Source organism: Triturus cristatus, chromosome 5_1 (genome assembly GCF_964204655.1).
Source record: "Triturus cristatus chromosome 5_1, aTriCri1.1, whole genome shotgun sequence".
Lineage (NCBI taxonomy): Eukaryota > Metazoa > Chordata > Amphibia > Caudata > Salamandridae > Triturus > Triturus cristatus.
Genome location: NC_140587.1, coordinates 566,051,632 through 566,069,020, shown reverse-complemented (window position 1 = coordinate 566,069,020; position 17,389 = coordinate 566,051,632).

Sequence of the window (17,389 nt, the reverse complement as noted above, 5' to 3'; positions counted from 1 at the left end):
CCTTCAGAACAAATATTCTTAAACCTTCTTTTTCGATCAACCACACGCTTTTCAAATACAGGATATTGACCTAAATTTGGAGCATACACCCTTCTTAACCTATTATACTCTTTTACACAGTTTGCATCTGCAGTAACCTTTGTCTCATCAAAATCAATCAAAAACAAATCAGATAATGTTCTGACTCGCGACAAAACAACATATGCCGTACCCTCTTTAAATACGCTAGATCCAATGTTCACCAATGCACTGTCTACACTTAATCCTTGAGATTTATGAAAAGTCACTGCATATGCCAGAGAAAATGAAAATTGTTTACTACAAACATATAAATCTTTAACAAGCAAAAAATGAACTGAACAACAACCAATTTCTTTAACTTCTTCAATCTGATCAAATTTAATTTTTAACAATTCAATTCCTTCTTTTTTCTGATAATTAACAAAATCCACCACTTTACCCATTGCGCCATTAACTCAACCTTTTTCTACATCCAAATTACGCCTTAAAATTACCCGACAGTTTACACATGCATATAGTGTCTTTTCTAAACCAGCTGTTTTAGATATTTTATTTTCTAAAGAATCCAGTTTTGTTTTCAACTTTCCCGTCAAAATAATAGTGATTCCTTCATGCTCTATTTTGTCCATGGCTTCCATTTTTATAATTTCTTCATTTTCCAGTTTCAATAGTTCTTCGTTGAATATGGAACACTCGCGCAGTGTTGGCATTAAGCAGATCACTGATTTATTTTCTGCAATTTCACGTACACTTTTGCAGGAACTACATTTTCATTTGGAAACACATTGCAAAGTAATCGACTCTCCAAAGCTTGTTTGCCATGTTCTGTAAGAATTCCAATTCTTATATCTTGAAGAATACTTCCATATTCAGCATCATTTGCCTTTCGCATATTTGTTGTCAGTTCTTTGTATTCACAATAAGGCAAATGTTCACATTTCCAACACTACCAAGAGACTTTCTGGTATCTTCATGTGCAAGTGTTTTAAATACCGGTTGTCCTTTTACCGGAGTCAGTTGCAGTAGATCTCCAAAAACGATGACGTGTTTTCCACCAAATAACACGTCATACTCTGTTTTAAGAATTTGCTGCATTCTTAAATGCACAAAGGCAAGCATCAAGTTTGAGACCATGCTCACCTCATCAATAATGAGAAGTTTCATTTTCTTTAGGACTCTTGAAACTTCACAACAAGCTTCTCCAGATAGCTTGTGGTATTCCAATTTGTTCTCATGCTCTACTGGTAGCATTAGTAAACGATGTAAAGTAATTCCTTTAATGTTATGTGCTGCCAACCCAGTTGGAGCAGTGACAACACAAGACAAATGCGACTCAGTTGTTTTCTGCAGATAACTTGTAATTACTTTAATTAAGAAACGTTTTCCTGTTCCAGCTTGACCACTCAGCTTGACCACTCAGATAGGTTGAAATTATGTACATGAGCACCCTTTCTTTTAATGAAGTAATCCATGGTCAATCTGCTCTTTCACTTGTTGATATATTTGTTTCTGTTCAACATTTAGTTGTTCTTCCAAGTTTCCTAACTGTATTACATCTTCTTGAGCTTGATACATTGCTGTTTCCACCTCATTCATGGCATTCGCGGCTTCATTTTCAACACTTGGTTGTTCAAGTGGATCTTGACTCAGTGCAGCAGAACTTTGACTGTCTTGAGAACTGTCTCTAGCAATCTCAGCTGCAATTGTAGCTTCTTGATCAATTTCACCATTCAACATTTTCACATAATTTGCAAAAGCACTGCATTGTATGCTATCTGTACAAGCATTAAATGAATCTTCATAGCTCTGAAAATCTCCAAGTAATTCCAATTCTGAACGCCACGGTTTGAACATTTGCAAAAGGGCTAAATAGTAAAATTACCTTTTGTCAGCAGTGTCGCAACTCAGTTTCCTGTGATTAATTAAATTTCCTTTCCTTTGTTTCACCAGACATCCTTCGGAACCAATCACTGCATATTTTCCATCATTGATGTTCTCTATAGTATTCCGTTTAAAAGTGTAGTTTTGCAGCACTTCATAGAGACACATGTTCTCAAGATGATGACTTCTGTTTGGGTATATGTGTCCAACATATTCGTTTTCAAAATATCTGTACTTTCTGGTTCTTTTTCTGCTAAATATTCAATTTCTTGAACAGATTTCAGTACCCGATTTCGCATTCCTGCAAGACCTAGACTCACCCAAATGATTCTTCTACTTTTGGAATATAGACTTGCAGATGATAACCGATCTGAACATTCATATGCTCCAATTTCACGATGCGATAACATCTTCAAACTGAAACTGTATAATTTCTTACTTAGAGTCTTCTCGTGAGAAATCTCTTCCCACATTTCTTTCAATTCAGTCTTTTCTGATTTAGTAATGTAGTACGTTACATATCGAGCAACAGCAATGGAATTGTCCGCAACATACTGAATATCCATGTTAGCGTTCCACATGGATAAAATAACTGGATTGTAGTCATTTATGTATTTCGATTCTTTGCTTCTTCTTAAGTTGTAGGTATTTTTCGGAGACTTTCTTGTGATGGTATGTCGCATAGCTGACATAAAACTGTTCACTCTTCCTTTGGATAATACAGGACGTGGAAATCCAAAATGACATTTGGTATAGAACTTATCGTTTGACTTGTACTTTCGTCGACAGTATTTTCCACACCTATGGCTTTGGAATTATAAGACTTGTTGTTTTAAGTTTTTATCTTCTCTGCTATTGGGTACAACACATGTGGCATAATCTTCAATGAATGACAAAACAGTTTCATCTGAATCTGTTCCAAATTTGGGGGCGTCCTTGATCCATAACAACGTATGCATATGAGGAGCACATCTTGCTTGATATTCCTTTCTCCAAAAGAAATCCACAACTTCTCCAAGAGGAGGATTCTTTTTTATTGCAGATGAAAGACATCATAGCTTCAAATCTATGATTGAAATATCTGCATACATTAACAGGATCCAAAGAGCACAATTCTCCAGGTGTCTTGTATTCAATATTATTTATATTGGAATTTGCCTCTTGAAGAAATTCAAGTAAATCATTCCAAGCATACTCAGCACAGCTTAGTGTAACAAACCATGTAGGAGTTCCCAAGTTCCGTAGCATACATTTCAGTTCTCCATGACGACGGTACCAATATTCATTAGTCCCACGCTGACATGCTATCAGATTAATCAACTGAGATTCTAAATGATCATCTCTCTGATGCACTTGATCCATAAAATCCTTTGCAGTTACATTTTGCAGATGCATTCCAGTTTTTAAAATGTGATTTACTGCATATGAAAGTCCAGACAAGTCACTTTCAAACAGAAGATGAAACATGTAAGGGATACATTGTCGAAATCTTGGATTTTCTGCATATAATCTTGTTGTCCGATATTCAGATGCAGGAATCTGCACAGGACGTTCATCATATCGTCCACCTTTTCCTGTTGAAAACAACTGCGGGAAACAACGAGCTTCCAAGCTCTCTTCCCAAACACTCATGGGACTTCCTGATGCTTTTTTCATTTGGAACAACTCAATAGTATTCCCCATCCCCTCTTTGGAATGAAGTGGATTTACACTGTAATGTTCATAGATTTCTTCACATCTGGACATGTCCACTTTTTCAAGTTGTCCACTTAATGTTTCAGTATCTTCTGCTAAATCTATTTCTTCTTCTCCTACAAACACATTTCTATAGTACTCATTATTTTTTAACAGATACAATGATGCCTTTTGCACTTTTCTAACATCCACTAACTCTTGCCAGATTTTCTTATTCTTAGTAGGAACACCATTAACTAGAATGACTAGTGGCTCATTTTCTGCATGGTCTACACCAATAGTTTCAATATTTTTCCTTAAATCTAACGGTAAATACACAACTCTTCCTTTCAATTCTCTTTGCAACTCTGATGGAGGTAATTTACCTCTTTTAGGCTCCATGCGAACAATAGCCTGAAACGGATGAACACATTGAATGAGAATAGACTCATACGTATTTAAATCTATCAGCTCTGGAGGAATAGCAACCAACTCTAGATTATTATGAACAGCTCTAGCAGGCATTTTATTCTCATCTAATTTGTTATAACAATATTTGCAAATACGCTGCTCAGATCCCAAATCAAAACAATCCTCTACCAACAAATAAGTTGCAAATTCCATCCACTTATCATTATCTTCTATTTCACTTTTTTAATACAGATTAACACCCCTAGTCTGATTTTTATAGTGACTTCGCCTACAACAAATACAAGAAACATTTGGTCTTTCACCTGAAATTACCTTAAACTTTGTGATTTCATCCTCAAAAAGTTTTGTAATTACGGGTTCTACATTGTCTTCAACATTTTGTTCTACTAATATGTCAGTTTCTGCACTCTCTTGCTTAGGACCAAAGTAACAAAACTCAATATCATCACAAACCTTCTTCACATCTGATACTGACCCACGCAAAAGAGCACTGTTCAACTCATTTAACTTTAGTGCTGGACTTTTTGCATAATACAATCTTCTCAATAACTTCCGCATTTGAGTATGATGTACTGCCAGCATCCTGAAATGGTGAAAAACACTTTGACAAACTTTCCTAGAAAGACAAGCCAGAGAATGACCTTGCAAACCAGTATTTTATCTCACTCTGCAAGAGTCTTGTCCTTGCAACACCTTAATCTTTTGTTTAACACTTTTTTTACTATATACTCGTAAAAAACAATATAATTTATAAATAGATTCCTGTCGTACACTACAAATACTACTGCAATCCCAAGTGTACACAGGGTGTTTAGGAAGTCTCCCTAGAACTTCATCAGCTATCATTTCTTCTGCATTTCTTTCAACCATTTTCTCTTTCTCAATTGGACAACCATCTCTAACCTCATAACCTCTACCACCGGTGTCAACTGCATACAATAAGTTTTTTGCTCTGTAAATAACTCTCTTCATTAAAGAAAGGCTCTGAACTGGAACTGTGTTTCCATTCTCCCAAAAAACATCACACATTTTTTTTCTATTAATTACTCTTTTCCTCCTACTTTTGGCCTTCATTAAATGAAGTGATCGAATTCTGTTTAATACTAAAATGAATAGTTTCCTTTTTACTTCAAAAGCCTTTTCAACAAGGTTTTCAATATGCTTCTTCTTTTTATAAAATAGAGCTCTCTTTTTATATTTCTTCACATCTTTCAGCAAATTATGTACTACTCTCTTGTAAAATATTTTTTGCGTAATTCCTTATACTGATTTTGCCTTCTTTTACCATACTTTGTCTCCTTTGACTGTCCATTTGCTATTTTGCTTCTCCTGTTATTTGGATTTTTTTTTCTAGTTGAAGCATTCTCAGTGGTTTCAGCATTCTGTACATTCTGTTTGGTCCTACAAACATTTTTAATAAATTGCTTTGTGATCTTACCAGAACATTTTTTCTTTTTAGCCACATTATCTTGTTCATTCAATACTTGTGGTTGATGTTTCTTCAAGTAATTCTCCTGTCTCTGTTCTTTTCTTTTTCTTTTTTTTCTGGCATGATCTCTCTATTTTAACGTTGAAAAACGGTATCTGTAAGAAAGAATCACAAATAAATGTATATTAATAACTTTCAAATTTATACTATTCTATTACTGTAGAAACAGATTTTATATAAAAACTGACTAAGAAACTATAGCACTGAAGCACAAGTGTGACGATGGTTAAAACACTACATGCATAGTGCATACTACTTTGAAGCAGTTCATGCCCTAAAGCTTGCCTCACTAAAACACTACATGCTAACTGACTGAATTATTGTAGTACTATAAGAAGACACACTGGGTGAGTGACAGGGTGTTTGCTAGAAGTGTATGAATACTGACATGGATATTGATGGTGTGAAAGACAAGTGTGTAGGTGATTAAAGACCTACATGCATAGTGGACACATGTTTGAATCCATCCATATGTTAAGGCCTGTCTCAGTCCAATAGTACTTGGATACTGACTGAATGTTTTGAGTATTGCAAGGAGAGTGCCAGGATGAATTTATAAGTATTTGTATTTTGGTGCAGTAAATACATTAGTACATGGTGCTGAATAAGTCACAGGAGAAGTATAAGGGGAGTAACAGAGTGTTTGCAGGAACTGTATGAATACTGTCTGGGATATTGAAGGTGTGAAAGACAAGTGTGTAGGTGGCTAGAGACCTACATACATAGTGGATAGACGTTTGAAACAGTCCATAGAGTAACACTTGGATCACTGCAAAACTACCTGAGTACTGACTGAATCATTAGAGTACTACAAACAGAGTGACTGGGTGAATCTTTTTACGTTTTTGGATTCTAGTGCAGTGAATAGATTAGTACTTACTGCCAAATGAGTCAGTGGAGGTGTGCAATTAAAGTGACAGAGTGTTTATTGGAGTTTATAGATACTGACAGAGAAATTGAAGGTCTGAAAGACAATTGTGTTGGTAGTTAGAGGCCTCCATGCATAGTGGAAACACGTTTGAATCAATCCATGTGCTAAGGCCTGCCTCACTCCATTAGTACTTAGGTACTGACTGAATGATTAGACTATTGCAAGAAGCGTACCTGGGTGAATTTATAAGTGTTTCAGTTTTGGCGCAGTGAATGCATTACTACATGGTGCTGAATAAGTCACTGGAACAGTGCAAGGGGAGTGACAGGATGTTTGCTGGAAGTACATGGATACTGACTGGGGAATTGAAGCTGTTAAAGACAAGTGGATAGTATGTTAGAAGACTGCATGCATACTGCATAGACATTTGAAGTAGTCCATGTGGTAATGCAGGGTTCACTACATGAGTACCTGGAAACTGACTGAATCATTAGACTACTGCTAGGAGAGTGCCTGGGTAAAACTTTTAAGGTTTTCAGTTTTGGCGCAGTGAAGAGATTAGTACATGGTACTAGATAAGTCACTGGATGAGTGCAAGATGAGTGACAGGATGTTTATTGAAGTATATAGATACTGACTAGTTAATTAAAGAAGTTAAAGACAAGTGTGTAGGTGACTAGAGGCCTGTATGCATACTGGATAGACGTTTAAACAGTCCATGAGCTAAAACCTCAGACACTGCATGATTACTTCGGTACTAACTGAATCATTACACTACTGCAAGGAGAGTGCCTGGATTAATCTTTTTAAGTGTTTGTGTTTTGGTGCAGTGAATAGATTACTACATAGTGCCAGATGAGTCAGTAGAGGTGTGCAAGTGGACTGAAAGAGTGTTTACTTGACTTTATAGATACTGAGTAGTTAATTGAACAAGTGAAAGACAAATGTGTAGGTGACTACAGGCCTGCATGCATACTTGACAGACGTTTGAATCAATCCATGTGGTAAGGCCTACCACACTCCATTAGCACTTACGTACTGACTGAATGATTAGACTATTGCAAGAAGAGTGCCTAGGAGCATTTATAAGTGTTTCAGTTTTGGCGCAGTGAATGCATTACTACATGGTGCTGAATAAGTCACTGGAAGAGTGCTATAAGAGTGACAGGGTGTTTGCTGGAAGTACATTCATACTGACTGGAAAATTCAAGCTGTTAAAGACAAGTGTATAGTGGGTTAGAAGCCTGCATGCATACTGCATAGACCTTTGAAGAAGCAGTCCATGTGGTAATGCACAGTTCACTGCATGAGTACCTGTGTACTGACTGAATCATTAAACTACTGCTAGGAGACTGCCAGGATGAAACTTTTAAGTTTTTCGGTTTTGGCGCAGTGAATAGATTAGTACATGGAAACTGGATCAGTCACTGGAGGTGTGCAAGATGAGTGACAGGGTGTTTATTGAAGTATATAGATAGAGACTAGTTAATTTAAAAAGTCAAAGACAAGTGTGTAGGTGACTAGAGGCCTGCATGCAAAGTGGATAGACGTTTAAACAGTCCATGAGCTAAGACCTCAGACACTGCATGATTACCTGGGTACTGACTAAATCATTACACTACTGCAAGGAGAGTGCCTGGGTAAATCTTTTAAGTTTTGGGGTTTTGGTGCAGTGAATAGATTAGTACATGCTGCTGAATGAGTCACTGGAGGTGTGCAAGGAGAGTGACAGGGTGTTTATTGGAGTATATAGATACTGACTGGGCAAATGAAGGTGTGAAAGACAATTCTGTAGGTGGTTAGAGGCCTGCATGCATAATGGATAGTCATTTGAAGTAGTCCATGTGCTAAAACCGTGTTCACTACATAAGTACCTGGGTACTGACTGAATCATTAGAGAAGTACAAGGAGAGGGCCTCAGCGAATTTATAAGTGTTTGGCTTTTGGCGCAATAAATGGATTAGTACATGGTACTGAATGGGTCACTGGAGAAGTGTAAGGGGAGTAACAGGGTGTTTGCGGAAACTGTATAAATACTGACTGGGATATTGAAGGTGTGAAAGACAAGTGTGTAGGTGGTTAGAGACCTGCATGCATACTAGATAGACATTTGAAGCAGTCCACTATCTAAGGCCTGGGTAATTGCATGAGTACCTCAGTACTGACTGAATCATTAGAGTACTACAAGGAGGGTGCCTGCATGAATCTTTTAAGTTTCTGGATTTTGGCGCAGTGAATAGATTAGTACATGGTGCTGGATGAAACACTGGAGGTGTGCAAGGGGAGTGACAGGATGTTTATTAGAGTAAATAGATACTGACTGGGCAATTGAAGGTGTGAAAGACAATTGTATAGGTGATTTGATGCAAGCATGCATAGTGGATAGATGTTTCAAGTACTCCATGTGCTAAGTCCGGGTTCACTACATAAGTACCTGGGTACTAACTGAATCATTAGAGTACTACAAGGAGAGTGCCTCGGTAAATTTATAAGTGTTTGGGTTTTGGCGCAGTGAATGGATTAGTACATGGTGCTGAATGGGTCACTAGAGGAGTACAAGGGGAGTGACAGGGTGCTGGCTGGAAGTGTATGGATACTGACTGTGCAATTAAAGGTGTGGAGAGAACTGTGTAGATGGTTACAGGACTGCATGCATAGGGGATAAGCATTTGAATCAATGCATGTGCTAAGGCCTGCGTCACTCCGTTACTACTTGGATATTAACTGAATGTTTACAGTATTGCAAGGACAGTTCCTGGGTGAATACATAAGCAATGACTGCCTTCTAATTCTACCAAAACCTGAGAACAGGAAAGGTTTTTAAGCAGTTATGCGTATGCAAAGATGTCAAGTACTCAAATGCTTCTCTCACAGTGGTTCCCGAATGCACACAGACTCACAGTGTGATTCTAGACAAGTAACACTATCCTAGGAGTTTACCAAAACTCATTCACTAGTCTGGAAGGGGTAAGGGGACTGCACACAATCTACATATCTAAGTACTGCACTTTAGTGTCAAAGCCTGACTCATTTAATCAATGCATAAGCAAAGACTGGCTTGTAATGCTAGTAAAACTTGACAACATGACAGGTTTTAAAATAGTTATCTGTCAGCAAATACATGATGTTACCAAATACTTCTCTCACAGTGGTTCCCAAATGCACACAGACTCACAGTGTGATTCTAGAAAAGCAACAGTATCACTAGGAGTTTACCAAAACTCATTCACTACTGTGGAAGGGGTAAGGGGACTGCACACAATCTACATATTTAAGTACTACACTTTAGTGTCAAAGCCTGACTCATTTTATCAATGCACAAGCAAAGACTGGCTTTTAATGCTACTAAAACTTGACAACATGACAGGTTTTAAAACAATTATCTGCAAGCAAATACATAATTTTACCAAATGCTTCTCTCACAATACTTACCCAAATACACACAGACTTACAGTGTGATTGTAGACAGCCAACTATCCCTTGTACAAAATACATTTACTAGTCTACAAGATCTAAGGTGACTGCACACATTGCAGAAAATCTACTACTACAGATTAGTACCAAAATGTTTCTCTCAAAATGATTCCTAAATGCACACAGACTCACTGTGTGATTCTAGACAAACAACACTATCCCTTGCACTATACCAAAACACATTTCTTAATCTACGAATACTACATTTTTATTGTAGAAACATGACTCATTTTGCAATTTCATAAACAATGACTGCTTTCTAATTGTACCAAAATATAAAAACAGCACAGTTATCTGTCTGCAAACACATGAAAAACAGAAATGCTTATCACAGAATGATTTCTACATGCACACACACTGTCACTAAGATTGTAGACAAAAACTGTTCTCCATGCACTTTAGCAGGAGAAACACATTAGTTTGATTCAAATCAAAATAGACCACATACATCCCCTCACAATTAAATAACTCACCTTTCAAGTTGTTTTGTAGATTAAGAAGTATATCAGTCACACACCAGATTTTCTTATACAGAATCTCTGCAATGTGCACCTGTCAGCAAAACCAAAGAATGCCAAAGTTTTCCACACATATACATGTAAACATCAAATCACATTCCTTCCCACATAAATTCAAATGCTAACACACATTTCTATTGGTTAAACATGTCAACCCTTTCCAAATGACATAAATTTGAACCCTACCCCCAATCTGCCTTCTGCCTGTTACCATAGAAACAGGTCATGGAACACTGAACTGAGCACACAGGTCACAAGTTCAGCACACAATGTTGCTTATCAAAACAGCAAGTGTGCTTGACTTTTCAGCATATCAGCTCATCATATATAATGTTCCTTTCAATCAGTTTTTGTTAACCAATAAGAATCATGCGTTTAAAAAACAGAAACATGCATCCTACCTTTCAGTGTAGAAGGTTGTCAAACAACAAATGATTTCTTGTCTTTTTTCAAAACTGCATCTTAGCCACCATTTTAGAAAAATCTTACTTTTCAAACTGCCATTTCATTTACAGAAACCATCTGAGTGCATCCAGACCTCCCTTCAAGATGTTTATAGTGTGGATTGTGGGACACAGCTATATTTTCTGGAGCCAAAGGTATGCAGAAAACAAAGGCATTCACAAAGACCTAGGTTTGCCACATGTAGACATTACATGGATTGGACAGAGAGGGTTAAAGTGGCACCAATTGATGCCATTGGTAAAATCCTTTATGCATATCCAACACCCTGACCTCATAATAGTGCACTGTGGTGGCAATGACCTAGGCACTTTGACTGGGGTAGGTCTGGAAATGCTTATGAAGGACACCTTTGCAGAATTGATTTCACTTTTTCCCAAAACTGCCTTTGGGTATTCTAACATATGCCAAAGGCAGAAATGGAACTGGTCCAATCATTTTTGTCCACAAATTGAGAAAGCTAGGAAACGTGAATACATCTATTTCTGCTTTTCTCCGAGACTATAGAATGGGGTCCATTTACAATAACAATCTGCGCTTTCATATGCAAGAGATGTATAGGAGAGATGGAGTACACTTTACTGATGAAGGAAACAGAGTCTTATGTATTTGCTTGCAGATAATTGTTTTAAAACCTGTCATGTTGTCAAGTTTTAGTAGCATTAGAAGGCAGTTTTTGCTTATGCTTTGATTAAATGAGTCAGGCTTTGACAGAAAGGTGCAGTCCTGAAATATGTAGATTGTGTGCAGTTCCCTTATCAATTCCACAGTAGTGAATGATTTTTGGTAAAGTGCTAGGTATAGTGGTTGTTGTCCAGAATCACACTATGAGTCTTTGTGCATTTGGGAACCACTGTGAGAGAAGCATTTGGTAACATCGTGTATTTTTTAGCAGATAACTCTTTTAAAACCTGTCATGTTGTCAAGTTTTAGTAGCATTAGAAGCCAGTCTTTGCTTATGCGTTGATTAAATGAGTCATGCGTTGACACTAATGTGCTGTACTTAAATATGTAGATTGTGTGCAGTACCATTACCTCTTCTAGACTAGTGAATGAGTTTTGGTAAACTGTTAGGGATAGTGTTGCTTGTCTAAAATCACACTCTGAGTCTGTGTACATTTGGGTAAGGATTGTGAGAGAAGCATTTGGTAACATAGTGTATTTGATGACAGATAACTGTTTTAAAATCAGTCATGTTGTCAAGTTTTAGTAGGTTTAGAAGCTATTCTTTGCTTATGCATTGATAAAATGAGTTAGGGTTTGACACTAAAGTGCAGTACCATGTTCTATTCTCTTCACTGTGCCAGAACTGAAAATGTAAAAGTTTTACCCAGGCACTAAGCTAGCAGTAGTCTGAAGATTTAGTCAGTTTCCAAGTGCTCATGTTGTGAATCATACATTACCACATAGATTGTTTTAAATGTCTATGTAGTATGCATGCAGTCTTCTAACATACTATACACTTGTCTTTCAAATTTTCAATTTGCTAGTCAGTATCCATACACTTCCAGGAAACACCCTGTAACTCCCTTTGCAGTCCTCTAGTGACCCATTCAGCATCATGTACTAATCCATTCACTGTGCCAAAACCCAAACACTTATAAATTCCCCAAGATACTATCTTTGGAGTACTCTAATCATTCAGTCAGTGCCTAAGTATTCATGCACTGAGCCAGGCCTTAGCACATGGACTGCTTCAAACCCCTCTCCACTATGTATGCAGTCTTCCAACCACCTAGACACTTGTCTTTCACACTTTCAATTCCCTAGTCAGTATCCATACAGTCCAGCAAACATCCTGTCACTCCCTTTGCACTCCTCTAGTGACCCATTCAGTACCAAGTACTAATCCATTCACTGTGCGAAAAGCCTACCACTTATAAATTCACCTAGGCATTCTCCTTGCTGTACTCTAATCATTCAGTCAGTACCCAAGTAGTCATGCAGTGAGCCAGGCCTTAGCACATGGACTGCTTTAAATACCTATGCAGTATGGATGCAGTCCTCTAATCACCTACACAGTTGTCTTTCACACCTTCAATTCCCTAGTTAGTATTCATACACTTCTAGCAAACACCCTGTCACTCACCCAGTGTGTCTCCTTATAGTACTGTAATCATTTAGTCAGTTAGCATGTAGTCTTTTAGTGAGGTAGGCTTTAGGGCATGTGCTGAGAGAAGTATGTGGTAATATTTTGTATTTGCTGACAGATAACTGTTTTGAAACCTGTCTTGTTGTCAAGTTTTAGTAGCATTAGAAGGCAGTTTTTGCTTATGCTTTGATTAAATGAGTCAGGCTTTGACACAAAAGTGCAGTCCTGAAATATGTAGATTGTGTGCAGTTCCCTTACCACTTGCACTGTAGTGAATGAGTTTTGGTAAACTCCTAGGGATAGTGGTGCTTGTCTAGAATCACACTGTGAGTTAGTGTGTATTTGGGAACCACTATGAGAGAAGCATTTGGTAACATTGTGTATTTTCTGACAGATAACTTTTTAAAAACCTGTCATGTTGTCAAGTTTTAGTAGAATTAGAAGCCAATTTTTGATTATGCTTTTATTAAATGAGTCAGGCTTTGACAGAAAATTGCAGTCGTGAAATATGTACATTGTGTGCAGTTCCCTTATCAGTTCCACAGTAGTGAATGATTTTTGGTAAAGTCCTAGGTATAGTGGTTGTTGTCTAGAATCACACTGTGAGTCTGTGTGCATGTGGGAACCACTGTGAGAGAAGCATTTGGTAACATTGTGTATTTTTTAGCAGATAACTCTTTCAGAACCTGTCATGTTGTCAAGTTTTAGTAGCATTAGAAGACAGTCTTTGCTCATGCGTTGATTAAATGAGTCATGCTTTGACACTAATGTGCTGTACGTAAATATGTAGATTGTGTACAGTACCATTACCTCTTCTAGATTAGTGAATGAGTTTTGGTAAACTGCTAGGGATAGTGTTGCTTGTCTAAAATCACACTGTGAGTCTGTATATATTTGGGTAAGGATTGTGAGAGAAGCATTTGGTAACATAGTGTAGTTGATGACAGATAACTGTTTTAAAATCGGTCATGTTGTCAAGTTTTAGTAGCTTTAGAAGGTATTCTTTGCTTATGCATTGATAAAATGAGTCAGGGTTTGACACTAAAGTGCAGTACCATGTACTATTCTCTTCACTGTGCCAGAACTGAAAATTTAAAAGTTTTACCCAGGCACTAAGCTAGCAGTAGTCTGATGATTTAGTCAGTTTCCAAGTACTCATGTTGTGAACCATACATTATCACATAGATTGTTTCAAATGTTTATGTAGTATGCATGCAGTCTTCTAACATACTATACACTTGTCTTTCACATTTTCAATTCGCTTGTCAGTATCCATACACTTCCAGGAAACACCCTGTAACTCCCTTTGCAGACCTCTAGTGACCCATTCAGCATCATGTACTAATCCATTCACTGTGCCAAAACCCAAACACTTATAAATTCACCAAGATACTATCTTTGGAGTACTCTAATCATTCAGTCAGGGTCTACGTATTCATGCACTGAGCCAGGCCTTAGCATATGGACTGCTTCAAACCCCTATCCACTATGTATGCAGTCTTCTAACCACCTAGACACTTGTCTTTCACACTTTCAATTCCCTAGTCAGTATCCATACAGTCCAGCAAACATCCTGTCACTCCCTTTGCACTCCTCTAGTGACCCATTCAGTATCAAGTACTAATCCATTCACTGTGCGAAAAGCCTACCACTTATAAATTCACCTAGACACTCTCCTTGCTGTACTCTAATCATTCAGTCAGTACCCAAGTAGTCATGCAGTGAGCCATGCCTTAGCACATGGACTGCTTTAAATGCCTATGCAGTATAGATGCAGTCCTCTAATCACCTACACAGTTGTCTTTCACACCTTCAATTCCCTAGTTAGTATTCATACACTTCTAGCAAACACCCTGTCACTCACCCAGTGCGTCTCCTTATAGTACTGTAATCATTTAGTCAGTTAGCATGTAGTCTTTTAGTGAGGTAGGCTTTAGGGCATGAACTGCTTCAAAGTAGTATGCACTATGCATGTAGTGTTTTAACCATCGTCACACTTGTGGTTCAGGGCTATAGTTTCTTAGTCAGTTTTTATATAAAATGTGTTTGTACAGTAATGAAATAGTGTACATTTGAAAGTTATTAATATACATTTATTTGTGATTCTTTTTTACAGATACAGAACAGGAGTGTTTCTCATCTGTTTGCACTCTTCTCGTGCAAGATTGTTTGGATGAAGGGTCCTTAGGTGTTTCATCATACTTGCTGTGCCGCACGAGTATTTTTTGTTAGGATCCCCTCTTAACAGAACTCTTTTGCAAATCTTGCGTGTGACAAAGGTGGCATTGGTATTTGTTTGCCCCTCGAGAAAAGTAGAAAATTTCCACATCACTGAAGGAAAACGTTGTGGGCGTGGTGCATCCCCCAAAAATTCATCCTTAGATTCGGTGAATATTTTAAAGTGACAACATTTACCGTTTTTGTAAGTTAAACAGATATAAATAAAAGATTTATATCTTGTTTTTTTTTTAGAATAGCCTGTTGGTTTTTTTTAAACAATCTTTGAGAATGTTTTTTTTTGTCCACTGTCCAGTGATGTCATCAGTGATGTCATTTGAGATGTCATCGGTGATGTCATTAGTGATGTCACTGACCATGTCATGAGTGATGTAATATGTGACGTCATCAGCAGTGCATTGCGGGGGCGCGAGTTATAGTTAGCTGAACTAACTATAACAGGGGAATTTCTAGGGTTTTGTACGAGGGAAATGTCCATCTAACTATAACACCCCTGAAACCTATGTTTTTTTCAGTGAATTTCTAAGGTTTTTTAAATGCCAATTCCTAACTATAACGCCCCTGAAACCTTTGTTTTTTTCAGTGAATATATATATATATATGAAACCGGGATCCCAACGAACAACCACAGCGGGTCAAACAAGGGCACAGACTTCAGTTGAAGATGCAATGAATTAGTTTATTGCCTTAACATGTCAAGATGACGCGTTTTGACTACAAGCCTGTAGTCTTGATCACATAGCATGCCGTGAAAATAGGCATTGTATTTATACTCTATTAAGGGACTTTTCTATGCTTGTTATGAAATTGCAAAATAATAGCACATTTGCAGCATGTAGTAAAATCACCTCATCATCAGCCGATGACTAGGCGCAAGAATGACAACCAAATTTGGGTAACAGACATAGATAAAAGACTAGTGCTCTATATAACAGTACAAGTGGCCCAAAATTCTGTAACATCAGTGACGCGCAGTGTTTCAGTGGGTAAGCAAGTGTGGGCAATGTTGGAGGCATAATCTGTGTGTTTAAAAGGCGCTAAGTCAGTGCTGGTGTCCCGAGACCTGACTATTATAGAACCGTGATTTAAAATTGATGGAGAAACACGTGCTCACGTTCCAGATATCATGCATAAATGCCATGTGGCATGGATTGAATCCATGGAACCGAGTGTAATTGTCATAACTAACCAGGTAGCAGTTAATAAAGTGCATCTATAGTTGCCTTTGCCTGAGAATGCCCAGACGGATACCTATAATACGTGGGTGCACTTCTGAAGTATTGCTGCTGTTTTAGCTTGCTGCAGGATTGCAAGAGGGGCCATAATATAGTGCTAGTCTTTCAAAGCATGTCAATGTCTGTGTGGGATGTGTTATATCCCCTAGATAGCTGATGTTGTAAGTAGTAAATGTGCTAAAAAGTGAGGTCACTAAAGAGTAAAACTGGATACATTTGTGCGAGCACGGGGAAAAGTGTGGAGGTGCCGTGATATGTGAATATTCAACCCAAAAATCACACCAGGGACTGGCGAGACTGGTGCAGTGCATTAAAAAGGGTTCTAATAGTGAAAGTGTAAATCTAGGTGGGCTTAAAAGCGGACAACCAACAAGAAGTCAACCGACTTCTAAAAACCATATGGGCGATGAAATCCTAGGCACAACTGGAGCATCTTCTTGTTATAAGAAGTTGTATAAGTCTTCACTAAGTTTAAGTCCTGCTTGGGCCTTAGTATTGAGTTCAATTATATATCTGGACTCCAGTTGTCTTAACAATTTCTCTCTGTTACCCCCACGCCTAAGCGGTGGGACACAGTCAACTACACAGTATTTAAGGTGGTCCAAGTTATTCTGATGTGTTTCTTTAAAGTGCCTGGCGACAGGATATGTCGGGTCACTGTTGACAATTGCTCTGATGTGTTGCAAGATATGTAGGTGCACCTGGAGCTTACTGCTCCTACATATCTGAGACCACAACTGCAGGTAGGCATGTAAACTGCAAATTCCTTTCTGCATGTTAGTTTTCGTTGGATGACTATGGGTTTGTTCCTGAATTCCGCCTTGATTTGGGTGGTGTTAAGTCCAAATCTACATGCCCTACAGCTGCTGCACTTAAAGAACCCTTTAACCCCTGATAACCACTTAGTTACATTGGTGATTTCAGGGCTGTTTCTGACTATCAGGCCTTGGAGCTACCATGGGTCCTAGTGTGGAATCAGTTGTGATGATACCCCAGTGTTTG